Here is a 27,308-nt window from a genome sequence, read left to right as displayed (position 1 = left end):
AAATTAGGTGCATTAAAATCCAGTGGACATGGAGGTTTCAGGAGGTTTCAATGAATGCTGCAAGAGCATTCTTTGCTGTTTTGTTTGTTCCTGCTCTGCCTCTGCTGGGTTACTTTTCTAAACTGCTGCAACTATGTTTCAAATGGGGTTTGCACTCATTAAAAGATCGAGCTGGAGTACAGTACTGTATATAACAAAAGTCTTTTTTAGAGAAGCCAGCTTCAACATCCATCTGAGTCCCTCCCCCTCCTACTCCATGCTGTAATAACAAGGACTTCCTGTTAGCTGTTCCCAGTTCCCTCTATCTGAATCTCCCCCCACCCCCTGTTGCTGTGTTATTGTTCCTGACTGCTGCCCCACCTCTCCTACTTAGTCCCACGTACAACTGATACACACAATCAGGCCAAAAGTGCCCTGGTTCACAGGCATGCATGTTCAGGCTGCCCAGCATCTGGTGCAGGGGCGTAGCAAGGTTGGAGTGGGCCCAGAGACAAGATTTTAAAATGCCCCCCCCCCCAAGTCCAGGGCCTCCGCACACCCCAGGCCCCCAAGGATTTAAGTCTGATATTCCAAAATAAGTATGCTGCCTGCAAATACATTTCACTGAATACACACACACACGTCACAATATATAGTGATATACATTGAGTACTATACATTTGTATTACTTTTAATGCCTAGAACACACTAGAAAGATGAATTATTAAAATGGGCCCCTCGCTGCAGATTAGCAAAGGAGACTTTCAACCATGCAGGGTGAACCTATGTTTGTTTTCTCAGAATTCTGAACAAATTCAGTCAAGTTTGATTGCAGGAGGTTTTTCACAGGAGGCTTTTAAAGCCCTTTAAGACACATCTCCTCTGGAATGGAGGTGCTGCATTCACATGTTGGCCAGATTTACCCTGAAGTCCCTGCAAGTTATTGGGGAGCAGTTCACACACAAGAAAAATAAAATAAAAGCACCACACATGCTTCCCAGTTCTCACTCAGACCTTCTGGGTTGCAAAACAACCTGAACATAAGTGCATTTATAAATGAATGAATGAATAAATAAAATTAATAAAATACAGTTCCAGAAGTTTTTGCAATTTTCTGCCATGAAACAAGCCACTTATAGGACTTTTTAGATAGTTTTTTTTAAGTCAGCAAATTTTCCAAGCTGTTTCAAAATAAATATTCAGAGACTTCTCGGTCCCTCCCCCCCCCCATCCAAGCCCTGTGGCAAGCAGAGCCCTATATGGGGGGGGGGGGCGGGGGGCGGGAAAGGTAACCACAAAAAGGAGTTCACACTCTACCTGGCAAATGCTGGTCTGGGTTAAGCAGGGCAGCAAGGGGTCTTCTGCTGCAGAGAACACTCTGGCTGCCTCCTCCTTCCTGGCTTGCTTGGGCCCTACTCGAGTTCAGGCTTCACTGCGGCCTACACGGAGGCCTCCGTGGAAGCCCCGCCCACCCGCCAATCAGCTGAGAGGCGGGAGAAAAGGAGCTCTTTGCAGCTTGCCTGCTGCTTCGATTGCGGGCCAGCAGAACAAGCAGGAGAGACGGCGAAGAGGGCAAGTGGCTGAGAGGCTATGGGGCTGGGCAGGGGGCAATGGGGAGTCACATGAGGTGCCTCTGGGGGGCCCCTCCAGGCAGTGGGGCCCCCAGACAACTGTCTCCCCTTGCCCTATCATTGTTACATGCCTGATCTGGTGGAAAGGATGTAAGGCTCCCATGCAGGTGACGGAGAGAGAATCTAACTAGCAGCAGGCAGGGAAGAGGATGTAGGAGATCAATACACCTCTGCAGATTACAGAGGGAAGGGAGCTGAGAATGGGATCGGGAGATGGTTTCCTCACTTCGCTGAAGGAATCTCCACATAAAGCAAGATCAGCTGTCCTGGATTGCCAGTCTCCAACCACAAGGACAGGGGTAAGACTCAGTCTTTGTAGCAGGTAAGAATAGATGAGCTCAGTGAAGGAACGCCTCAGGAAGTGCCAGCTGATTGTGCCTTGTTCTCCCTCGGCTCATCCAAACTTGTAGCGGGGACAAGCTCCTGATCAGCAATAGCCAAGGGTCCTCTGATGCCCTTTTCTACCCCTGGATGTGGGCTCGTTCTTTACTGTTTCTGGGGAGGAGTGGGTTAGAACTCTTGTAGATGTTGAGCCTCTTCTCACAATCCATGAGAAGGGCTCCTGGGAGGTCTGTGGGAAGAACAGGTTACATTTAACCTCCCCACAGAGGAACAGTGCTGCCTCCTTGGATGGGCAGATTGCCTGCCCAGACGAGCACCGGGATGTACTGCCCTGTCCTCCAGAGGTCTAATAATGCACCACGTGTGTGTGTGAGGTGCATTATTGGGATCGCTCCAGCACACACACACACCCAAACACACACACAGCTGACAGACAATTGCCAGAACGGGGTTAGGAGAGCACTCACTCTCCTAACCCCTTTTTTGAGGGGTGGCTTCACAGGTGGGTTTGCCGCTGTATTGCCGCCGGGATTGGGCCCAATCTCGACAGTTTACATTTGAGTGCAAAAAGGGCTGGGCTTCCTTAGCCCAGTTTTGCACACGCATGTGAATAGCCTTGTTGTCTCTTGCTTATTAATTTGATGTTTAGTGTCTTGATTGTTATTTGTCTTGTTGGTTATATTTGTTGTAAGCTGCTTTATAAGTGTTGTAAGCTGCTTTGGGTACAAGTGTCAAAAGATGGGACAAAAATTCATAAATATTCATATGCATGACGTAAGTATTTTTATAACTGAGGTGCAGGGAAAGTATAGATGAAAGAATGACCATATATAGTAAGAAATACTTCTGTCAGTAAATAAATAGTTTTTGCAGGTTTAAATTAATTAAAATATAGTATTTTAATAAGGAAGGAAGGATGAATATACTTCTGTCCCTTGCTTCCTCCCTCGCTCCCACCCCTGCTGCCAAATTACAATAATCTAAAAGACAAGGTCTCATGACTGACAGCTGGCTGGCTGCCCTGTTATCTGAGGCTCTGTCCAGTCTGGCTAATTACAGCCTGTGATTACCAAAACACTGAACATCACTGTCACCTGCCCTAGCCTTACAGGATTATACCATCTGTGCCACATGGCCAGGGTATGGAGAGCTGGTAAGAGGTCATGAAGAGAAGCAAAGAACCCTTAATGGGTGGGAAATGTATGTTTATAGACATGACAGCTGACTGTCATTAGAGAGCATGTATTCACAGTTGAAGATGCTCTCCAGGGAAAGAAGTTGCCTCGACAGCATGACTCAACCTGACATTGTTCACTCAGTGTATCTTGACAAAATGCAGTTCAGAGATAACCAGGATACAGAAACTTCTAGATGCCGACAACAGAAACGAATGCTTCCCGTTTAAACTAGACTGAATGGTATCTACTTGGACAGTATCATTTAACAGGCAGGCTAATCAACTAACAGTGTAATCCTATCTTATGCTGTCTGGAGGAGGAGGAGGAGGAGGAGGAGGCGGAGGAAATATCAGGAAATCCTCTTATGCCAGTGGAACCCAAAGATACACCGGCATTGAAGAGGCATGCCAGCACAACATCACAGTTACATTGGTTTAATGTTAGTTCAGTTAGTGTTAACTGAAAATGTTAGTTTTATTGGCAATGCCAATAAAATTCTACTGGTGCAGGAGCTGCAAATGGATGTAATTAGGAGGGAGGAACAGAACTTAGAAACTTAAGATCTCCTAGACTTCAGTACTATTCCCAGTGACAGTGTAATATTACAAGAGTAAAAGGAAGTTAAAATACTTCCACTGAACTCAATGGAGAGCACCCTTTCCCCTAAAAAAAAAAACACCTCGGTGTGACCCCCCACTTCCTCCCATTTTGCCTTCACAGCCATTATGGATCATAGCATCATAGTAGTGCAGCCCATCAGGGTGAACTAGCAGCAGAATACAGACATTATCCAGGGAATAGATAGCCCAGATAGCAGGGTGTGTAGCATGGGGTTACATTTCTGGCCACATCGCTAAAAAAAAATAAGAGCACACAGGGAGGGGAATTTGAGTGGTTGGAAATATGGTGAAAGAACACTATGCACACACATCAAGCAGCCTAACAATGTTGCAAGGGCATTTGTCTCCTCTGAACACTTACAGTAACTCCACCAGAGGACTCTAGACTGAAACACTCTACAGGAACCTTAGCTCTATTCCTCCTACTGCAGATAGAAGGACAAAGAAACGAGGGGGATTCCACACAAGGAAACAAAGGAGAGGGATTCCATGCCTTGGAGTGTGATTTGCAAACATCTCCCATCCCCTCACAAAACTTGGGGGGGGGGTACTTGTGCACTGGTTAAACAACCCTTCCTCACACAGTGGTGTATCTCACATGGGCCACAGAGTAAGTATGCACTGTGCAAGAAGAAGGTGTGGCTTATTGGCCATGGAACCCCAAATGCAGGTATGCTTTGGACTTCAGGTGAGATTTGGGCTGAACAGAGCATTGTATAGTTAAATCCAAATGGAATAAATAGACCTATGAATCTAATCAGCAATGGGAAAGATTTGGCCATTTGAGATTTTTCCCCTGATGTATTTCAAAGACAAATATTGTAATGCTGAAACTGACAAAGGTTGGGGGGAAATGAGAGATCTTCCATATATGGAAAAGGTTGAGGGGGAGAAAGAGTCCTTTGAAATTGACATCTCAAGCTGACCAGTGGCTTTGCTCCGCCTTTCTGTTCACTTCCATTACAGTGCTTTGGGGGAGGGATGTAGATAGAATCTATCAAGCTTTGCTTGCACAAAATGTTTTCTGTGAGTTGCTGTCCCTTTAAATTAGGAATGTGCACGAAACACGATTCAAGCTCTGAATTGCAGCACATTCCCCACACCTTTAACATGGAGGAGAGCAGATCCATGCCTGCTCCTTTGCTCGCCACTCCAGGAAGTTCAGTGGCGCTCCCCCCTCCCCCGCAAGATCACATGCCACCAGGGCATCTCCCAGCTGCCTTTGTGTGACAGTGGCAAATTTATTTGTTTGTTTGTTTATTTAATATACCACCTTCCAAAAATGGCTCAGGATAGCTCAAATGCTGTGTGTGTGCTGGTGTCGCATGAGGGCAGCCGAAAGATGCCCCACTGGCATGCAATCTTTGTCGGGGGGAACATCACTGAACTTCCTGTGGCAGCAAGCGGCTTGGCCAACCCAAGGCTCTCCAGCTGTTGTTGGACTACAACTCCCATCATCCCTAGCCACAATAAAATGTATTGGCCAAGTCAATGGTTAAAAACAACCAAGGACAGAGGTGGTTGCCCTCCCCTCAAGTGGTATTACTGTAATCTCCATCCACCTGGCTCTGTCCACCAGAAATTTCCTTTTGCTTATAGTGGATTTTTCAAGATCGCAGTTGCTCATATCATGCTCAAGTTATCCTAATCCCCTTTAGATATTGTGACTGTGAGCGTGGCAGGGTGCTTTAAAGGATAAGTAAAGTGGAGGGGTTTACTATTTGTTTAAAAAAGCTGTTTTATTGTAAATAACTAAAAGGTTATGCTGCTACACACACAAACACACACACACACACACACACACACACACACACACACACCATTCTTATTCAACCTATGTTTCTGGTGCAAACAATTCATAAAGATTAAATTCATGTTGATACTTGGGGTTGGAAACAGGGTGATGGAAATGCCAGTTGGTTATGTGGAAATAATTGATTTTTCACTCATTTCTTTGATACCCACTTGGAATGGGGCAGCCACAAAGGTAGCATGGAACCTAGCGGGCTTGGGTAGTAGGTTTGGTGCCTCTGCTTCCCCACCCCACCCCGACCTTTGGGGCTGTGGCTGCTGCTCATCTGAGGGGCGTTTATGTAGGACCGGGACCCAAGGTGAGTCAGCAATTCCTGAGTAGCAACCGCCCAGACTAGCCACCTCTGGGCCTATTTAGGGACTCTGCCTGTGGTGGTGGGCCTGCCACCAGGTGAGGGCCAGGCCTCCTGGCCCAGGAATTTACCTGTGTGTGGTATTGGTTGGGGCAAATTTAATATTTTGGCTTCTGTTTTAAGTCTTGGGTGAGATCATTTTAAACTGTGTCTGGGTTTGTCTGGAAATGGGGAGACGGGGCGTATCCACTGACTATGGGATGGCTATTCCGTTGGTGGTGAGGTATTGAAGAAATAATGTTGGCAAGTCAGCAGGCTGGTACAGTGGAAAGGAAATCAGAAATCTCCTAGCTGTTTCCCCTTCTGGCTGCCCTGCCAGCTCTTTGACCTTAGAGAGCAATGCCAACTATCCACAGAGCCTCAACTTACTCATTTGGTCAGTCCAAAATAAATCATAAATCATCCTTAATTTGATTCTGGATGAAGGGGCTGACCTGGTATGTATCACAGAGACTTGGTTGGGGGAGGCTGGTGACCCAGTCTGGTCCTAGCTACTCTTTCTAGGGTACTCTGTTAAGGAGCAGGTGAGAGGACATGGGTGGGGAGGTGGAGTGGCTGTGGTCTGTAAGAACATCTCCTTTACCAGGATCCCTGTCAAAGTATCTGACCATATTGAATGTGTGTACTTAAGTTTGGGGACCAGGGATCGACTGGGACTTTGGTTGGTGTACCGATCACCCTGCTGCCCAACGGAGTCCCTAACTGAACTAACAGACTTGGTCTGAGGCTTGGTGTTGGAGTCCCCCAGGCTTGTGGTTGAGGGGGACTTTGGGACCAATTTGTCTAGGTCAGCTCAGGAGTTCACAGTGACTATTACAGCTGTGGACCTATCCTAAGTCATCTTGGTCACATGCTTGATCTCGTCTTTCACTCTGATCAGGGTGGTATTAAGTGTGTGGGAAATCCTGTGATGTCCCCATTGTTATGGATGGACCACCATCTGGTTAAGTTTGGTCTCACAATCACATCCCACCTCCGCAGGAGTCAGGGGGCTATTAGGATGGTCTGCCTGAGAAAGTTATTGGATCCAATAGGATTGCAAGAAGCCTTGGAAGGATTTAGTGTTGCCTCTGCTGGCGATTATTTTGGTTCCATGGGAGAGAACTGGAACAGGATACTCACCAGGGCAGTACACATGATTGCTCCTAAGCACCCTCTCTGATCTGCTTCAAAATTCGCCTCTTGGTGTATGGAAGAACTGCGGAGGCTGAAGCAGTGAGGTAAATGACTGGAGCCCAAGTGGAGAAATGCTTGACTCAAATCTGACAGATTACAACATAGAGCGCATTTGAAGATCTATGCTCAGGCGATATGTGCAGCAAAGAAGCTATTCTTTTCTGCCCATATTGCATCTGTAAGCTCACACCCAGAGTAGTTGTTCGGCACTGAAAGAGAGCAAGTACATGCCCCATCTCCCTTGAATCAGAATTTGGAAGCATCAATTATCTGCTGTGACATTTTAAATGAGTTCTTTGTGGATAAAATCGCTCATGTTTAGGCTAATTTAGACTCCAACCCCACAGTTACTGCAGTGTCTGATATGGAAGTGTCCAGCATATCATCTTATGTAGTTATTATATCCTCTTATATGGTACTCCTCTTATGTGTTTAGGCTGGATCAATTTCAGTTAATGACTCCTGAGGACATGGACACGCTGCTTGGAACACTGCAGCCTGCCACCTGTTCTCTTGATTCTTGTCCGACATGGTTCATACTATCTGGCAGAGGATTTGTTGTAGAAGGCCTGGTAAAGATTATAAATACTTCTCTGAGGGAGGGCAGGGTGCCTCCTTGCCTTAAGGAGGCAATCATTAGACCTCTTCTGAAGAACCCTGTATTAGGTCCCTCAGAGTTAAGCAACTATAGGCAAATCTCCAACCTTCCATGGCTGGGCAAGGTAATTGAGAAGGTGGTAGCCTCCCAGCTCTAAGCAGTCTTGGAGGAAACTGATTATCTAGAACTATTTCAAACTGGCTCCCAGGTGTGCTATTGGGTAGAGACTGCCTTAGTTGGCTTTATGGATTATCTCCAATTGGGAATTGACAGAAAGAGTGTGAGACTGTTGGTCTTTTTGGATCTCTTGACGGCTTTCGAAACTATCAACTAGAGTACCCTTCTGGAGCATCTGAGGGGACTGGGGGTGGGAGGCACTGCTTTGCAGTTGTTCCTCTCCTATTTCTTGGTCAGATTCCAGATGGTGTCCCTTGGAGACTTTTGCTCTTCCATATATGAACTTTCATATGCTATCCCTCACGGCTCCATATTGTCTCCAATGTTTATTTAACATTTACATGAAATCGCTGGGAGAGATCAGCAGGAGAGTTGGTGCAGGGTGTTATCAGTAGGTTATCAATATGCTGATGACACCCAAATCAATTTCTCCATGTCAACATCATTGGGGGAAGGCATAACTTCCCAAAATGCCTGCCTAGAGGCAGTGATGGGCTGGATGAGGGATAACAAACTGAACCTAAATTCAGGTAAGATGGAGTTTATTGTGCAAGGTCGGAACTTGGAAAATAATATAGATCTGCCCGTAACACTTGTCACAGACCAGACTAAACTGGCCCTGTGATTTCTACTCTTAACTGCTGCCACCAAATAGATGTTTCTTTTTGGGGCCTGTGTGTAGTGTAACAGCCCTTCAACCTTTGCGGTGAAACAAATACCCAATAAAGTGGAAAGCCTTTAGGTGTGGGTCAGAGAAAATAAGACAGAAGCTTTTAATCATTAAATGTAACAAGAATTGTACTTTGGAAAAAATTAGTCCAATTTTTAAAAGTAGCTTTGGTTTCCTGGTACCGGATCACATTAAAAAAACACAGTTACCATAAGGGCAGAAATAAAATGATTGAAAAAACACATCCAACTGACCTATCTAACACTGGTCCCTAACTCGGAGTCCTCTGTAGTTACCTCAACTTTTGCAGCAACCTGGCTTGTCCCTTGTGCAGCCTTAGGACCTGTTCTCTTTCACAGTCCTGGGGGTTCAACCCAGACTGGTTCTTTTTTGCTTGCAAGTGATTTCACAGGTCTCTCTCAGCTCCACCTCTGATCCTCTCTCAGACTGTGCCAGCAATTCTTCAGCTTTGACTGGATTCAGCTCCTTCAGCTCTCCAACATGTAACTTCTTGACTGCACTTGACTCTCTCTGTCTACTGTGCTAAAAGTAACCTCCTTATATACACAAAATTTCTCAACAATTTTTTAAACAAACCAATCAGCATAACTTAAGTTCCCTCCATATTTAAACCATGACCAATAAAATCAAACCTCCCTTTCCCTCCAAAATCAAACCAGTACATTGCATTGCCCTCAAAAATGGAACTGCTAAGCAGAAAACATGAACTTTAGACTCTAAACTTAAACTGCCATGAACTTTTGACCCTGTCAGCTTTCTTACTACAGAGACTTAGCAAGGCAATTTACACATGCAATCTTACTTACACAAAGAAGAGGTTTAGGCATAGGAATTCAATTTACAATACAAGGTATTATGTACACAAAGAAGAGGTTTAGGCCTTGTTCCTCCACACTTATAAAGCCCATAACAGCTTAAAGTAAAAGTAAAGTGTGCTGTCAAGCTGGTGTCGACTCCTGGCGACCACAGAGCCATGTGGTTGTCTTTGGTAGAATACAGGAGGGGTTTACCATTGCCATCTCCTGCGCAGTATGAGATGATGCCTTTCAGCATCTTCCTATATCGCTGCTGCCTGATATAGGTGTTTCCCCATAGTCTAGGAAACATACCAGCGGGGATTCAAACCGGCAATCTCTGGCTTGGAAGTCAAGCCATTTTCCCGCTGCACCATTAGGTGGCTCACCCATAACAGCTTAGGCCCCGGGTATTTAAGAGAACATCATCTTCACCATGAACCCTGCTGTCCATTGAGATCATCTGGAGAGGTTCGTCTGCAGCTGCAGGTGGCTACTTGGGGACAGGCCTTCTCCGTTGCTGCCCCAAGGCTTTGGAATGTGCTACCTGCTGAAATAAGAGCCTCCACATCTCTGACAATTTTTTAAAAGGTAGTTAAGATACATTTTTTCACCCAGGCTTTTAATTATATGTACAGTTTATAACAGTGTTTTAACATTGTGTTAAATTTTAAATTCTTTTAATGTGTTGACATTTTAATTTTAATTGGTATTGTTCTATTGTAAGCCTCCCAGAGACTTAAGTTTTGGGTGGTATACAAATTTGTTCAATAAAATAAATAGATAAATACGTAAACCGGAAAGTGGAATTTGGAAGTGAATTTCAGGGTTCTTCCCAAGAAGAGATATCTGAGAATGTTCAAGGGAAGCCAGAGGATTCTCTCTAAGGCATGCGGAATTTCTCAAAGAGTTTCTGCACATCTCTGCCTGGAAGGCAAGCTGCAGCCCTGCATGGCAGGCTGCAGTACATGACTAATGGGCTGCATAGGACTTGGGGGCTCCCAAATTGTGCAGGCCTGTTGTAGACAAAACAAAAATGCCACATGACCATCTATGGTCAATACAAGTGAACGTGTCCTGAGAAGTGATCTTCACTTTTTTGTTAAGAATACCCTTCTACTTCCTTTGTGGTGTTCAGTGAGTGGGTCTTGTAGCCAGAGGGATGAAAGGGGTCATAACACTGATCATAACACTGAAAGAAGGGGATCATAACACTGATATTGTGCCAAGAGTTCTATTGCCCATAGTTTGAAATACTTTTTTCCTATGTGGTTTTCAAAAGTAGATCAGACAATCCCCTTGAGGTAAATATTAAAATACCAGCATTTCTGAATGACATGGTGTCTAAATATTTGTGCATGCATTTTGGGTAATACAGAGCTGAACAGTACTGGTTTTGGAAATAGGCTTTAAAATATGATCTCCTTGAAAATAATCATACCAAACTAGGAACCCCGCTGTCCATTGAGATCATCTGGAGAGGTTCATCTGCAGCTGCAGGTGGCTACTTGGGGATAGGCCTTCTCCGTTGCTGCCCCAAGGCTTTGGAATGTGCTACCTGCTGAAATAAGAGCCTCCACATCTCTGACAATTTTTTAAAAGTTAAGATACATTTTTTCACCCTGGCTTTTAATTATATGTACAGTTTATAATAGTGTTTTAACATTGTGTTAAATTTTAAATTCTTACATTTACATTCTTAAATTTTAAAAGCTTACATTTGCTTATAACTGAAGCATTTCTTTCCTGATCTTAAACAGCATATTTGTTTGTTTCAGAAGGAAGTGTTGTTTTCTGATGAAAGAAAAAAGTTTCAGTTAGGGCCAAATAGAATGCTGCAGGGACAGCATAGCATTTGAGAAGTGACCACCCTGCCCCCCGCCATAGCATTTGAGGAATGCCCCCCCCCAACAGACCTAATAACCTGGATCTTCAATGTTCAAAATATATATATTTCTTCCTTCAAGAATCTTTCCTCTCCACCCCACCCTGCCCCCCCCCCCAAATTGAGGAGTTGCTACTCAAACTTTTCTTCTGTCTGCATCTCTGTTTTCCAGAGAAAGCATATGGGACTTGACATGAAGTAGCTACAATGGCTGGAATGGAGCACCAGAAAAATGGGTAAAGTGTTGTCCGCACATGTAGTAGATCAGTGTTCTTCATTCTAAGGCTCAGGGTCCAGTGGCAGCCCTCATCTGCCCTAAGTGTGCCCCTCTGACTAATTGTTTATTAGACATGTGTGAAGCTTCAGGTGACACTGAATACTCTGCCTGGTCCCCCTGGCACCATGCGGAGGCAGCCATTCTCACCATGTGGTGCTGCACTTTGCCCAGCACTGGAGGAATCCTTTAAGGGGAATGGGGTCCTCTTGCATCATCTTGGAAGGCATGCAGAGAGTGCTGGGAAATGTAGTCGTTCCCAATGCTTTCTTCATAGAGCTCTTAAGGGAGGGTTCTCTCTCTCTCTTAAAGGGCCCTCCCAGCACTGAGAAAAGTGCAGTACTGTGCAGAGCTCAGCACAGTGGGAAATGACTCTCACATTGAAGGTTTCCCCCCCCAAAATGGCTCTTGAGTGAAAAACAGTGAAGCGAAAACTGTAGCAGATGTTTAATGAAATGATACTAGACTTCTTATTCTACTATGATCATTCTAAGGGTCAAACTAGGTATCACTTTAAGTATGTGCTATGCAGCAGTGGGCTTGCTCCCCCGCATGGGCCCAACTCATAGGTAGGGCCCAATCTGGACTGGGACCATGGTGAGGGGGGAGTTTAAGACCTTTGCCCTTGCTATAATCTAAAATCAGAGTAAAGTGTGCTGTTGAGTTGGTGTCAACTCCTGGCGACTACAGAGCCCTGTGGTTTTGTTTGGTACAATACAGGAGGGGTTTACCATTGCCTCCTCCTGTGCAACATGAGATGATGTCTTTCAGCATCTTCCTATATCACTGCTGCCCGATATGGGTGTTTCCCATAGCAGGCGCAGCTCCTGAACTCTCCTCCGGGGGGGGGGGAGCCGGTGCTCCGTGCTGCCCAGCAGCCCCTGCAGCAGGGAATTGCCTCCACCACTCACCTGGCCGCTGGCAGGGGCTCGCCTTTGCGGGAGCCAGGTGAGTGGCGGAGGTGATTCCCCGCCATGGGGGCTGCTGGGCACCAGCTGCTGGAGCACCAGCTCCGTTTACCTTAAAGAAGCCGCCTGCCGCCCCCCCCCCCCCCAAGGCACATTCACAAGCTGTGCCTGTCCCATAGTCTACCAGTGGGGATTCGAACCGGCAACCTCTGGCTTGCTAGTCAAGTCTTTTCCCTGCTGCACCATTAGGTACAGATTAGGGGCCCCAAACAAGGCTAATTTACACAGAAAAAAACACATAGCACATGCTCAAAGCAACAAGCCAGAGGTTATTCAGTTGGGGGGGGGGCGGTGGGACTTTATGGACAAAAGCATAATTTACTCTTCTGAAGTGGCTAAATATTTTATATGGAAAATAACCAACAATCACAAAACTAGAAAATGGAATTTAAAAAATGAATGCATACTGTGTATAAAGGGATATTTATCCCTGTGAAAAATCAGGAAAGAAAAAGAACACCTCAGCCCTGCTATCATGAAATTGTCTTAACAAAAAAACAACCTTGGCTTCACAGGCTCTGAAGGACTTGAGAGAAGAGACAAAAGGCTAGCAAAATTCTGGTTTGGAGAGGCAGAGAGAAAGACAAGCATAGGTGTGTTGACACAGGTGGTATTTTCCTGTGTTTAAAAAACAAGACAGCAGATGTCCCCTTTTTTCTTGTCTGTGCTGGACTACTGCATCAATGTTTCAAATATACATAAGGCACGCATACAACATTCTTCACTGTAGGTGCACATTCTCAATATCCTATTTCAGGCCAAGATAAACTCTAGGCCAAGATGAAGTGAAAAGCTTGCCTTGGGCAATATCTCTAGCCCTGTCCAGTTGTTGTTGTATATCAGGATGCTGTACTTGCACACAGCATCTCTGAGAGCATGCTGCAAGCCTGACCCCTGCACTAACACACTCTGAAACCCTGCCACTGCACTCTCCACAGTTACAGCATTTGTCTGCAGGCATGAATGCTGTGGTCATGGCGAGATCCTCTCTGTGATGTGGAACACTGGGGCACTCCAGTATTCCACATCGTGGGAAGAATCTGTCCATGAGTAAAGTGGTTGTCTTTTCAGACCAACACTGTAACTGCGAAGAATGTGGGAGCAGAGTTTCAGAGCATGTTAGCACATGGCAGGATCTGAGGGTGCACTTTTGGGGATGGTACACAAGCTGAAAAATAGTAAGTAAATATTCATAATAATAGTCATATGTTCCATATTCCCAGAAACAATAATGACTGAAAAGTCCTATTAATCTAAAAGAGTTAGAGGGTTGAATGCTCCTCCATACAGCTGCTCATAGAAAACTAGGGTGTCAGGCAGAAGGGTTCTGGCATAGCAGCATATGTAGCCAATCAACTGAACATGCGAGCTGAAAAAACCTCAACTGAAATTCCCTTTAGCTTCCCCAGTCTTTTCTTGCTTCCACTTCTCTCTAGTCTCCTTTCAGACTTGGCAGGGATCTGCCTTATCACTGTTTTGTAAAGTGTCATGATCATGGATAGTGATATAACTTACTTGGAGGCCTTAGGCAAGTTACTATTCTAGCCTCAGCTGCTCAGCTGAAATGCTGGCTGACTGGGTTTTTGTAAGTTTCTCTATGATATTCATGTTTGTCAGCCACATTCAACATGCAAAAGGCGCTATATGCTAGCAGAAAGTTGTCTTTGTTACTACTAGTAGTATTAGTAGTAGGGAAGTGTGAAATATTTCAGGTACAGAACGATCTATACCCGAATCTGCCTGTTTTGGGCAATTTGTGCAGAAAACAAATCACCCCTCTGCAAGTCCCAAAAGAGTCAGCTCCAAAACAAATCGCCACTGGCCACCTGGCTAACCACCCCCTTTCCCCCCAGATTTTCCAGGCTTTTGCACCAGCCCCCCCCCCCAATCTAAAGACTGAAGAAGGAGAAGAAGATTGAAGAAGAAAGAGTAGACTCAGAGACCAGACCACAGAAGTGGGCAACTGGACACACAACATGGGTGAAGCCCTAGACTGAGTGAGTGTACCCCTTTTAACACACACACACACACACACACACACACACACACACACACACACGTCTCTGGAATTGTGTATTCTGGGTTTTTTTCCCGCTGTTTGGGGGGAGGTTTTGGGTTGCAATTGAATTTAAAAAGCTGTGTGTTGTTTAGTTTAGAAGAAGTTTAAACAGGGGTTCTGTGTGGGAGGGATCCCCATTAGCTAGTACTAGTAGGTGGTTAGAAGGGTAGCATAGCCTCGTGGTTTTAAAAAACAATTCTGTGTCCATAATATATCAGTATAAATATTCTCTGCCCAGCAGCCTACAGGCTCTGTGGGCAGGAAGGCACAGACTCTAGCCTCCTCCCTGCACCCATTTACCTCCCATCCCCACCCCCAACAGTAGCATTCTGAGGCCATGGCAAAAATTAACCCTAAACCCACTAACCCTTTTGCAGAGCACACATTTACAGGTATACTATGCTTCCCCCCTACATAATCTCAAGTCTAGCAGTATATATATTATGCAGTTCAAATGCCTTGGATGGTTTGTTGATGTGCCTGTATTTTGGGGACCTCATGGATGGGCACAGGACAAGTTCTCTCTCTGTGTGTCTGTATGTGGACTTCTTTGCAATGAAGATTGGGTCATACTGTGACTTCTAGCATCATCATCATTGGTTTTTTTCCCCAAACTAGCTTGTTTGCATCTACAATAGGTTCTGCTGGTGCCACAGGCTCCAATCTGTTGCAGAAATGGAAAACAGAAAAAAAGCACCAAAAAATTGTGTGCCATTGTTGTCATCATCACTCTTCTACTTGTGTAGGTGGGAGTGGGGGGGGGGGCAAACCTCGCTGTTCCACTGGCAGAATGTTGTTTCCACCCATCCTTATTTAACCAGCTTTTATGGCCAGGTGCCACCAATGTAGCTGTGTCTGTTGCTTGTGGATGAAAAATGCTTGGGGGAGGGAGGGCAGGGCACATTTGATGCTGTTGATGCCCTAGTCTGCTGCATCTGTGATATCACACTTGCTTGCTTGCTTGTTGCTGGCTACTGCTGTTACCCTGCATTGGGAGGGGGCACATAGGGCAGTGCATTCATTGTTGTTGTTTCACACTGGTGTGTGTAGATCAATTGCATTTCTGTTGGTGGGGAATGGTGGGACACAGTGGATGTGGTGAGTGACACAGTGGATGTGCATGACCTTTGGAAACTTTGTTCTTTGCAAAGCTCTGCTGTTATTGTTGATGTGTGCTGCATCCACACTATGGGACAATGGGGACAGATAGTGCCCATTTATGTCTGTGGATGCCTCCTAGGAGTGCCACAGTGGGTCAGGTGGTAGTGCCCCAATGGGTGCCTGCTACCATCCAGGTTTCAGAGTGATTGGGCAAAGGGTTGATTTTTAAAGAATTTCTGAAATGTGTGTGTCTTTGGGGCAGATTCAGGGCAGAAAAGGGGCTTTGGGGGCAAAAGAGTGGGTCAGGTGGGAGTGCCCCAATGGGTGCCTGCTACCACCCAGATTCCAAAGGAATTGGGCTAAAGGGTGATTTTTAAAGAATTTCTGAAGTTTGTGCATCTTTGGGGCAGATTCAGGGCAGAAAAGGGGCTTTGGGGGCAGAAGAGTGGGTCAGATGGTAGTGCCCCAATGGGTGCCTGCTATCATCCAGATTTCAAAGGAATTGGTGAAAGGGATGATTTTTAAAGAATGTGTGAAGTTTGCACATCTTTAAGCATTTTACCCATAGGGAATAATGGGGATTTCAGCAGCCCCATAACTCCACTCGAGGGGCACCGGGGTGGCCCAGAGCGAGAGGTGCTATAGTGCACATAGGGTGCCAACCACCCCCATACCCACAAACCCATGGGGTACTGGGTTTTGTTGTTTCTGAAGTGTTTGAGTGTAGATTCTCTGGTAGCAAATGAGAGTGGATTCATTGTTTGTCACTGAAAACAATGACAATTCATTTTCAATGACAAACAATGTCATTCAGGCAGAAATCGAAACAAAAAAATTGATTCGTCCACATCCCTAATTAGTAGTTGCCCTCCACGCCAAACCTGGAGATAATATTACTTCTGTGGAAACAGAAAAGTGAAATGGCAAGTACTGTAAGAGGAAGGAGAAGAAGCAAAATATGTTTGGATTCTCAGTTCAATTCCATATAACCGGGGGGGGGGGGTCACTTTCATAAAGAGCATTGCTGGAGGTAGTAGGACATGTCCTTAACACGTATTACTTACAGACAAGAAGTCCAATCTAAGCTGGCCCAACTATGTTAGCTGCTGCTGCTGAAGAGAAGAGTGACTCGCCATAGTATGCTTGGTACCCTGTCTCATGGAGTATAGCCTACGCAGTCTCAGGGGTTGTGGACAGACTTTGCCCCGCCTCACAGGTCCTTTCCCAGAAGGGTCCTTTAGTGCTATTGCTCTTCTGCAAGGAGTTGGAAGCAGAGTTAAAACTGTGGTTCCACACTTTAATATATTTAATATAGCACTGCAGTAGTAGAAAATTTATTGTTTATAGCCAAAGGCCATTACAGTTAAAATATAAATTGCAAATTAAAAAAGTAAAATACTCATATGCACATAAAAAGAAATGAGGGGAAATGCAGCAGTCCTTTAATTACTGAATACCTTTTTGACATTGTAGTGTAATCCATACAATACATTTTAATACATGAAGGGCACTGTTTCCCATAAAAATCTGTGCTTATCCTTATGAATAAGATTACATAGTTACATGGAGGTTCAATTTAGTACTAAAAAGTGTGTTTAGAATTTAAGGCCACCTTCGGACATCATGAGAAACCTGAGGCAAACTTACCTCGGTTCACCCACTGTGACTTCATCAGAATAATTGGAACCACAGTTCCCAGACCCAACCGTGGTTCTGATCCCTCCCCCAAACCTCCAAATGAACCCACAGTTTGAATTAAGGCAAACTTGCCAAGCCGAGGGTCTGGAGGCTCCAATGTGTCATCCAGTTTGTGCAGCTTGCAGAAACTGGAGTTGTGTAGGAAGCCCCTCCCTCTCTTGAACACAATTGGTTGCCACAGCTTTACTTCATATGCCAGAAGAAGCCTGCATAGTCAGACCAATGTGCGGAAAGGGCAAATGGGAACACATTTGTTAGCCACACTCCTGCATCGACATACTTGCTAACCAATACCTTGGACCTCAGCATGTTCAGCACTTCTGCAGATGGCAGGAACTGAACACTGGGTTTCTGGGGTGCTTGACCAATGAGCACACTGGCATGGGGGCATGACTAGCAGGTGCATTCCCACTTGCCCTCTCTATACATTGGTCCTGTTCAAGACTAACATCTGAACAGGGCTTTTGTGAACAAATAATGTCCGTTCCCTAGAGTGGAATTAACCATTGTCCCAAAGTGCACTGCTTTATTTTTCTCTCTCTCATATGAATGAATGCCAATCATTCACTTATATTCTTCCAAATAAAGGTATAGCAGTGAGAAGGGATCATGCGTAAGACTATGTTGTAAACAACTAAGTAACCTCAGGGTGGGGAGACAAGCCAGCTGAGGGATCATTCCCTGAACCAATATGCTGTAATTTTTGAAAATCTCACCTTGGGCAGATTTGAGAGTGATGACACTTGATAAACTGGCAGTTTTAATTTAATTTAATTTAATTTAATGGTTGTTTGCTGCTGTATTTGTATTTATATTTGTTTGATTTACGATCATGCCATTAGGTATGAATGTTATTGTTATCTAATGTTGCTATTATAATAGTAATATTACTGAATTGAATTATTGTCATCATGTAGTTATTATTAAATTATTATTTTTTGGTTGCTCCCTTGGATTTTAATTTTCAGTAGTTCGGTACTAATTGCTGTTATTTGATGAATTATTATTTTGTGATTTGTGTTTATTGAGTTACTGTGATTAATTTTTCTTGCCTTTTTGATTTGCTGTTGTAAATTAGGGATGTGCGAAACGTTTCAGATACAAAACGTTTTGTACCCAAAACAGCCTGTTTCGGGTGTTTTGTAGACAAAACAAAACACCCATTTTCCAGATCCAAAAGTTTTGTATACAAAACAAAACATCCCTATTTCGGCTACAAAACATTTTGTTGTTTCGGACCTCCATTTTGTGGTGATCTCTGAGTCAGTCTCCATTTTGTGTTTGACATCTCTTTGAATTTCCCACCCTTCCAGCCTTCTGATCAGTGACCTAAATCATGGGCTGACCTGCTGACAATTCCCTCCTTGTTCCCCATTGGCTCTTTTGCTTCTTCCCACTCTTTACTGACCCCACATTGGCCAGGGGAAGGGTTGCTAACCCATGGGGTGCTGGGTTCTGCTGTTTCTGTGGTGTTCTGAGTGTAGATTCTCTGGTAGCATATGAGAATGGGTTCTTGTTTTTCACTGAAAATCTCATATGCTACCAGAGAATCTACAATGTACACCTCAGAAACAAAAAAAACCCCAGTACCCCACAGGCTTGTGGGTATGGGGGTGGTTGGCACCCTATGTGCACTACACAACCCCTCACTCTGGGCAACCCCAGTGCCCCCCAAGTGAAATTATGGGGCTGCTGAAACCTCCATTATTCCCTGTGGGAGAAATCTTAAAGACACGTAAACTTCAACAAATCACAAAAGATCAGCCCTTTGCCCAATTCCTTTGAAATAATTCTGGAAGTTTCCCTGCCCCCATTGGGCTCTACCACCCACCACACTCTGCTCTGGGTCATCCCTTTCCCCTTGATTTGAAGCGATACATTTGCTGGAATCCCCATTATTCCCTATAGGAAAATTCTTAAAGATGTGTAAACTTTAAACAAAATTCACAAAAAAACCCCTGCCCTTTGCCTAGTTCCTTTGAAATTTGGGTGGTAGCTTCCACCCATTGGACACTACCACCACCACCCACTCTTTTTGCCCTGGGACCCTTTTTAAAAATCCAAATTGATTCGGATTCAGATTAGGAAAATTTGGGTACAAAACAAAACGGGGATGTTTCGATTCGGATACAAATCGAAACAAGAAAATTCCAAAATGCACACCCCTATTGTAAATCACTTTGAGTGTCATTGAGAGAAAAACATAGCATACAACAGAAACTTGACTTATCTTGACAGCTATACTTGGTCCTCTCTGGTGCCAGTTTTCCTCCTCTCTCCTTTTTCCAAACTTATCTTGTAAGGTTTATTCAGCCAGAAGGAGTTTAAAGCTACAGTCCCAGGATTCCTAGTGATGCTCAAAAATCCCAATTGTGACACCAGGAACACTGGGATTGAAAAATGCCCCTTCTGCCACCCTCTGACTTCCCTGATTACAATCTGGAAATTGACACAAATGTGATCATTTGTGGGGAACTGCAAAATACTGGGTAGGTTTCTTTCTCCTCTGAGAATTGCTTTTGTTTTTTAACATTCAGCAAACATTTCAGACAGGTAAGAACTGCCTCAGTTATCTTTGCTTGCACTGTGTTTAAATCTCACTAGTTCAGAGCTGGCTGGTTTGGTAGACAATTTCACCCTCCCTCCCTCCCATGTTCCCCCAACTGTCCACATTCTGAACCTCCTCCTTCTGACTCTTCTTATACTGCTTAATACTGTTTAGGGAAGAGCCTCCAGGCAAGTGTCAGTCTTCTGTGTCAACCAGTAAGATTTCTGTAGGATAGCATATGGTGATGCTACCCTAGAGAAATCTTTCCAGTCCACTTGGACAATGACAACATCTTGCAGGCTCTTCTCTGACCAGCAGAAGAAGAGGAGGAGCAAGTAGGTGATGATGACCACTGATAAATTGGGGGGCTAGGAGTGGGAGCAGGCAGGTGAGTGAGTGAGCAACAGGGGCTTTTGTCTTTTGCCTCAGGAGAAGATTAGGCTGAGGTCACCCCTGAGATCACCAGCCTGAACCAACTGGAACAGCAAAACCATTACAAGAAATATTTTCCCTATCAACAAGTGAATAGCCCCATGCAGACATGGAATCTAGGGATAACCAATATGTGGATGGAAGAGCGGGATTACACCAGTTGGCCCCAGTTTGAGCCTCCATGTTGGCTAGGCTTTGTGCATGTGACCTATGCATGCTTGTTGCATGCATGAAGGTTCTTACCACAGAGAGGCTAGGCCAGAGAGGCTAGACATGGAGTGCTTATATGCATGTAGGCACTGTATGCAAGACCCAGCCAATAAGTGGAAGTTGGAAGTGTGGCCAGGATGTGATTGCACTGCTGCTCCATTATCCTCAGCTTTCAGGCTATCTGCACAGAGCTCCCATTCCCCTGATGTGTCTTCATACAAAAACAGGTCTTATTACTATGTATGTGTTTCCTTTCTGCTTCCCAGGTCATTGTGTAAGGTGTGTTCATTTCCACATTCAAATCGTGAACAAACATTCCTTTATAAATGATATAACTCTTATTTCAGCTGTTAGCTATGGAGAAGAGAGCTCACAAATGCATTCTATCTTTTCACAAATGCAGTGTGAAATCTTCCAATAAAAGGATCTAACAGGCAAACAGATAGCTTGTTCCAGTTTTCCCACTGGTATGCTTTCTTCATACTAGGTATAACTATCTGTAAAGCTTTAAAATCCATTTTTTAAAAATAAATTAGTTTTACTTGTGGTGCACTGCCATCACATTTTGTAAATAACTATTCAGTATGCCCTGAGAAAGTCTTGAGAAACACAATTTTCATATAAATTGGCCAAGACTGGAAGAGTACATCTGACAGCTATATAAAGGAGCATGCAGTGACGGAATCCTAATTTATCTGCAATACAGCAAAACAAGGGAAATGTGGTTTATGTACCAAGCTCCTAGATTACATAAACCCTGATGCATATTAGCCCGAGAAAACACATTGGGTTTTATGACAGAGAAGTTTTGACTCTTCTCCCTATTTTTAATTACCTGATATATAAAAATCTTAATTATCTGATATATATAAATATTCCTAGGTTCCATTGGTTACCCACACTTTGCTTCAGTGCTAGCAGCTGATCTTCCCTCCCCACCATTGAAGTAGCAGCCATTGGCACGAATGTACTAAGTTTGGGGAGAGGTCCAAGAAGGGGATGGGAGCCAACACCTAAATGGATCCTGTCTCGAAGCCCTCAAAACAAGTATCTGTCAGGAGTAAGATTTACAAAGGGAGACAACCCTCTGATACATCACTGCTTGCAAAGAAGACCACTTCTCCTCAGATCCAGACAGGTTTGTGTTACAGTTTATCTGTGCCTTTTCTCATTTGCGTAAGTCGTTTCACTAGTGTTACCAGGTCAAAATAAATACATGAAATGCGTGTTTTACAGGAGTGAGGTAAATTCCAGACAGGATGCAGAGAATGTTATCTGGACAAACCACAACATTAGAGTTCATGATAGAATAAACCATCATCTGAAGGGTCTCATGGAGCTGCATGATAGAAGAAAATATATAAATGTAATAAATTAAATACAATATTTAGGAATTAAATCCAGCAAGAATTGGAGGAGAATCTTTTTACAAGCCAGACAGTTTGCCATAGGGGAAGAGATTCTGAGATAAGTGGGGGAAGGGGGACAGAGACAATTAAGTAGCCTCAATTAGAAAACAGTACAGGCGGAGGCATTTCTGCAGTGTAACAAGGAACTCTTGTCTTGTTGACTGGAAACACACACATGTAATCACATCAATATATATATGACTGACTGACCTTCAGTGCCTCTTGGCCTTGTGCATCTTGGCCAAGCTCAGTGTATAGGGTCTAACAGTCTGTAGGGCCAAGTGAAGTCTTTGCCTCAGTCCAGGGGTCTCTCTGAGAGAGTTTGCCTCCTGAAGAGCCTGTGCAGAATGGAACCTTCTGGAAGTCCATTGTTAAACATTGGTAGAAGCCCAGCAGAGGAAAGGAAGAGACCATCTACTTCCAATTCAGTGCTGCCCAAGATAAGAGCCTGTGTGTGTGTTGTGTGTGTGTGTGTGCACGCTATTTGCTCTTTTTGCTGCTACCTGCCTGCTCCTTGCTTCCCCTGTGGGACTGTGGCTTGCTGCCCCTGCTGAATATCTGTGGGGAGTGTGTGCAGGACTGGGGGCAGGGAAGAGTGACTCAGCGGTTCCTGGTACCACCTGCCCAGCTCTGGGCCTCTTATAGGAACGCTGCCTGTGGTGAAACTGAAGGGGGTTGCCCCTTTGGGGGAGCCTCTTTGGGGGATAATGAGGGTGTGGGCCAAGCTATCTGGCCCTGGATTCTTTGTGGGTGTAATTAGTAGTGTGCACGGATCGGTTCGGAGGCCATTCTACTGGCCTCCGAACCGGTCCGGACAAGGGGTGGTTTTGGTTCGGGAGGGTTAGGGTGGGGGGGTCCATTAAGGGCGGGGGGGGCTTTACTCACCCCTCCCGCGCTTTGCTGCTTCGGCGCCATAATTAGTTTAAAAAATGCGCCGCAGAATCCCTCGCCGCTCCGGGGCTCCTTCTTGACTTCAAAATCGGGCGGCAGGATACTTCCCTGCCGCCCCCAAAGCCTCCTCAAGCCATTTGAGCTCTTTAAATCTCGCCCCGGACCGAGTGCTAAAGCGCTCGGGTGGGCGGCGGGGAGATGTCCTTCCGTCCGCCCGCCCCCTTCCCTGCCTTCTGCGAAGTGCAGGGAGCCTTCTGCGCGCGCGCGCGCAGAAGGCTCCCTGCTTCTGCGCACGCGCGCGCAGAAGGCTCACTGCACTTCGCAGAAGGCAGGGAAGGGGGCGGGCGGACGGACGGACATCTCCCTGCCGCCCACCCGAGCGCTTTAGCACTCGGTCTGGGGCGAGATTTAAAGAGCTCAAATGGCTTGAGGGGGCTTTGGGGGCGGCAGGGAAGTATCCTGCCGCCCGATTTTGAAGTCAAGAAGGAGCCCCGGAGTGGCGAGGGATTCTGCGGCGCATTTTTTAAACTAATTATGGCGCCGAAGCAGCAAAGCGCGGGAGGGGTGAGTAAAGCCCCCCCCCCCGCCCTTAATGGACCCCCCCCACCCCAGTGCCGAGCCGCAGGTCCGCGGTCCGGTGCACACCCCTAGGTGTAATAGTGGTGGGTGCGTATTTTTAATTTGTCTTCTCTTTACAATCCTGGGTGAACTTAGTTTTAATGTGCCTGGGTTTGTCTGGAGACAGGGGGCATATTTGCAGATTATGGGGTGGCTATTCCAGTGGTAGCCACCTAATGGCACAGCAGGGAAATACTTGCCTAGTGAGCAAGAGGTTGCCAGTCCAAATCCCCACTGGTATGTTTCACAGACTATGGGAAACACCTATATTGGGCAGCAGCAATATAGGAAGATGCTGGAAGGCATCATCTCATACTGTGCGGGAGATGGCAATGGTAAGCCCCTCCTGTATTCTACCAAGGAAACCATATGGCTTTGTGGTTGCCAGGAGTTGACACCAACTCAACGGTGCAACTTTACCTTTTACTTTATTCCGGCAGTGGTGGGGACCAGAAGAAGTAACGTTGGCAGGTCAGCAGGCCATTGCAGAGGAAGGGAAATTAGAAACTTAATTGCTATTTCCCCTTCTGGCTGTCCTGCCAGCTCTTTGACCTTGGGGAGCAGTGCCAACTACTCACAGAGCCTCACCTTGCTCCTTTGCAATGCCAGGTCAGTCCACAATAAACCTGAAGTCATCCATGATCTGATTCCTGATGAAGGAGCCAACCTGGTATGTATCACAGAGACTTGGTTGGGGAAGGATGGCGGCCCGGTCTGGTCTCAGCTTCTCCCTCCAGGGCACTCTGTTGAGGAGCAGGTGAGGGGACATGGGCGGGGAGGTGGAATGGCTGTGGTCTATAAGAATAACATCTCGCTTGCCAGGATCCCTGTCAAAGTATCTGACCATTATGAATGTGTGTAAAGTTTGGGGACCAGGGATAGACTGGTACTTCTGTTGGTGTACCGATTGCCCCACTGCCCAACAGAGTCCCTAACTGAGCTGAAGGACTTGGTCCCAGGCCTGGCATTGAAGTCTCCCAGGATTGTGTTGGTGGGGGACTTAAATGTTCACTTTAAGACCAATTTGTCCGGGGCAGCTCAGAAGTTCATAGCGGCCATGACTACTATGGGCCTGTCCCAAATAGTCTCAGGACCAGCACACATTGCTGGTCACACACTTGATCTAGTCTTTCACTCTGAAGAGGGTGGTGTTCCATGGGTTGGGACTCCTGTGATTTCCCCATTGTCATGGACGGCCCACCATCTGGTTAAGGTTGGACTCACAATCACGTCATACCTCTGCAGGGGCGAGGGGCCCATTAGGTCCTCCCAAGAAGGTTATTGGATCCAATAGGATTCCAAGAAGCCTTGAAGGGATTTAGTGTTGGCTTTGCTGATGACCCTATTGATGCTCTTGTGGAGAATTGGAACAGTCAACTCATCAGGGTAGTGGACACAATCGCTCCTAAGTGTCCTCTCCGACCTGCTTCAAAACTGGCCCCTTGGTATAAGGAAGAACTATGAGGACTGAAACAGCAAGGTTGATGACTAGAGCGCAAGTTGAGAGAGACTTGGGTAGCAACAGACAAGGCTTGTCTCTGAATGGCCACCAGATGAGCTGGTGGTGGCAACTGCTGACAGACCTCTCCAGACAATCTCAAAGAGCAATGGTGTGCATAGTGAAGAAGACATTCTTTTAAATACCTTGGGCCGAAGCTGTTTAGGGCATTAAGCTTAGTACAAAGAAATATTGTACAAGTTGTCACTGTGCATATCATATTTAAAATGATATGCTGGTCACAAAGATGGAAGCCACATGAGGGAAGGGGAGGAGATCTCCAAGTGGAAAATGGTAAAGACTGTCTCTCCTCAAAAGTGTGTGTAATAAGTGTTCTCATACCAATGCTTCTGTTCCATCCAGGAAATGAAAAGTATCAATCTGTTGTGTGTATAAAATCTGTTCTTCACAAGTGCCAATATTTCAATTTGTAAGCTCCGCCACATACAAATAATTTTCTCACTTTCCATTTCAGCAGCTTCATCTTGCATTATCTCTACAGTGTTTTCTTCAAATGAGATAGTCACAGTTTTTAAACCTTGGAACAATAAACACTACATGTCTCTGCTTTTCAAAATGTTTTAGAATGGCTAAAAAATTATCTATTTGTTGAGAAAATAAGTTTTCAAAGAATAATATTCCTGGACTTGAATAGCATCTGCTATGACAAAATCTTATGTGTATTCTAACTACCTGAAAAATCTTCAGTAGGCACAATCCAGCTATTAACTGAATTAAGCATATGCTCCCCTAATGGAGCAGCAGGGAAGTAACTTGCCTAGGGAGTAAGAGGTTGCTGGTTTGAATCGCCACTGGTACATTTCCCAGACTATGGGAAACACCTATATTGGGCAGCAGCGATATAGGAATATGCTGAAAGACATCATCTCGTACTGCGCGGGAGATGGCAATGGTAAACCCCGCCTGTATTCTACCAAAGAAAACCACAGGGCTCTGTGGGCACCAGGAGTCGACACCAACTCGATGGCACAACTTTACCTTTTTACTTTACATAATAGACAGATTAAGCTTATGCTTACATTGCCGCCATTGAAATAAATTAGAAATGTGCAACTTTAAATACTTAAATATTTAAATATTATTCTTAAACGACCCTTCAGTAATTAGACACTTAGGGTGGTGTATAATTTAGAAAGCATCAGGTACCTGTAGGTTCCAGTCGAACCAAACAGCACCATAAGAGTAACAGAACCTGCAGCCAAGAAGACTAAAAACCAGTAGAGCCATAAAACAGTAAAGCCAAGTGTAAAACATGCTGGAAATTATGGAGCTTTCGCAGATAGCAACTTTACTATGGGTTTACTGAGAGGCTTTACTGAAATTTTGAAATTTTTTTACTGCCCCCCAAAACTGACATAAAAAGTGGATTTTGTACCCTGGATATAAATCGGGCTACACTTGAACTTTTTTAAAATTTGTTTTGGGTCTGAATCTGCCCCCCGAATCACCCCAGATTCTATTTGTACCTCAATTTTATGAATCTGAATTGATCCGGGGCAATAAAAGGGGTTATGGGGGCAAAAGAGTTGGGTGGGTGGTAGTGCCCAATGGGTGGAAGCTACCACCCAAATTTCAAAGAAATTGGGCAAAGGGGTGACTTTTAACATTTTTTGAAGATGGCATATCTTTGTGGCAGATTTAGGGCATATCTGTCCCGAATCTGCCACAAAGACATGCCAACTTAAAGAAAAAAATTAAAACACCCCTTTGCCCAATTTCTTTGAAATCTGGGTGGTAGCTTCCTTGCACCCATTGGGCATGACCACCCACCACAACCCACTCTGGGCCACCCTGGTGCCTGCCCCCACCCCCGAGCTATAACTAAGGCTGCTAAAATTCCCATTATTCCCTTTGGGAAATAATAAAGATGCACCAACTTCATTTTTTAAAAATCACCCCTTTGCCCAATTTCTTCTACCCATAGGGCACTACCACCCAACCCACTTTGACCACAAAATGGAGGTCCAAATCTCTGAATTTTTCAGGTCCGAATCTGGGGCAATTTGTTTTGCACCTGAATCTGGACAATAGAGCACAGGGGTGATTTGTTCTGTCTACAAATCACCTGAATCAGCCAGATTTGGGTACAAATATTTTTGTACCTGAATCGATTCACACATCCCTACCAAATACCAACAGTACCTCTGCCTTATCTGGACTGAGCTTCAGTTAATTGGCCCTCATTCTGTCCATTACAGATCCCAGACACAGATTTAGCACTTCCCCTAGGCAATAATGTTTTTAAAATTTTGATAACATGTTCATTTTAAGTTTTAATTCATTTCAGTTTAATTCATTCCCCCAGCCCCCATTTCATTCACTCAGTATGCTTGTTCACATGATCG

The 27,308-nt window shown here is 45.1% G+C and overlaps 1 long non-coding RNA gene across 1 annotated transcript; it reads left to right on the top strand.

Annotated features, from left to right (window-relative positions):
- The first annotated feature begins 1,400 nt into the window (after nucleotides 1-1,400).
- LOC128326422 (uncharacterized) lies at nucleotides 1,401-25,626 on the top strand. Its single transcript, XR_008308038.1, has 7 exons — nucleotides 1,401-1,909; nucleotides 11,409-11,472; nucleotides 12,994-13,071; nucleotides 14,332-14,475; nucleotides 21,409-21,664; nucleotides 24,054-24,114; nucleotides 25,418-25,626. It is a non-coding gene; the product is annotated as an uncharacterized LOC128326422 (long non-coding RNA).
- Nucleotides 25,627-27,308: the final 1,682 nt, after the last annotated feature.

Source organism: Hemicordylus capensis, chromosome 5 (genome assembly GCF_027244095.1).
Source record: "Hemicordylus capensis ecotype Gifberg chromosome 5, rHemCap1.1.pri, whole genome shotgun sequence".
Classification (NCBI taxonomy): Eukaryota; Metazoa; Chordata; class Lepidosauria; order Squamata; family Cordylidae; genus Hemicordylus; species Hemicordylus capensis.
The sequence above is the reverse complement of the archived record's forward strand: the minus strand, read 5'-3'. Positions and strand labels throughout refer to the sequence as shown.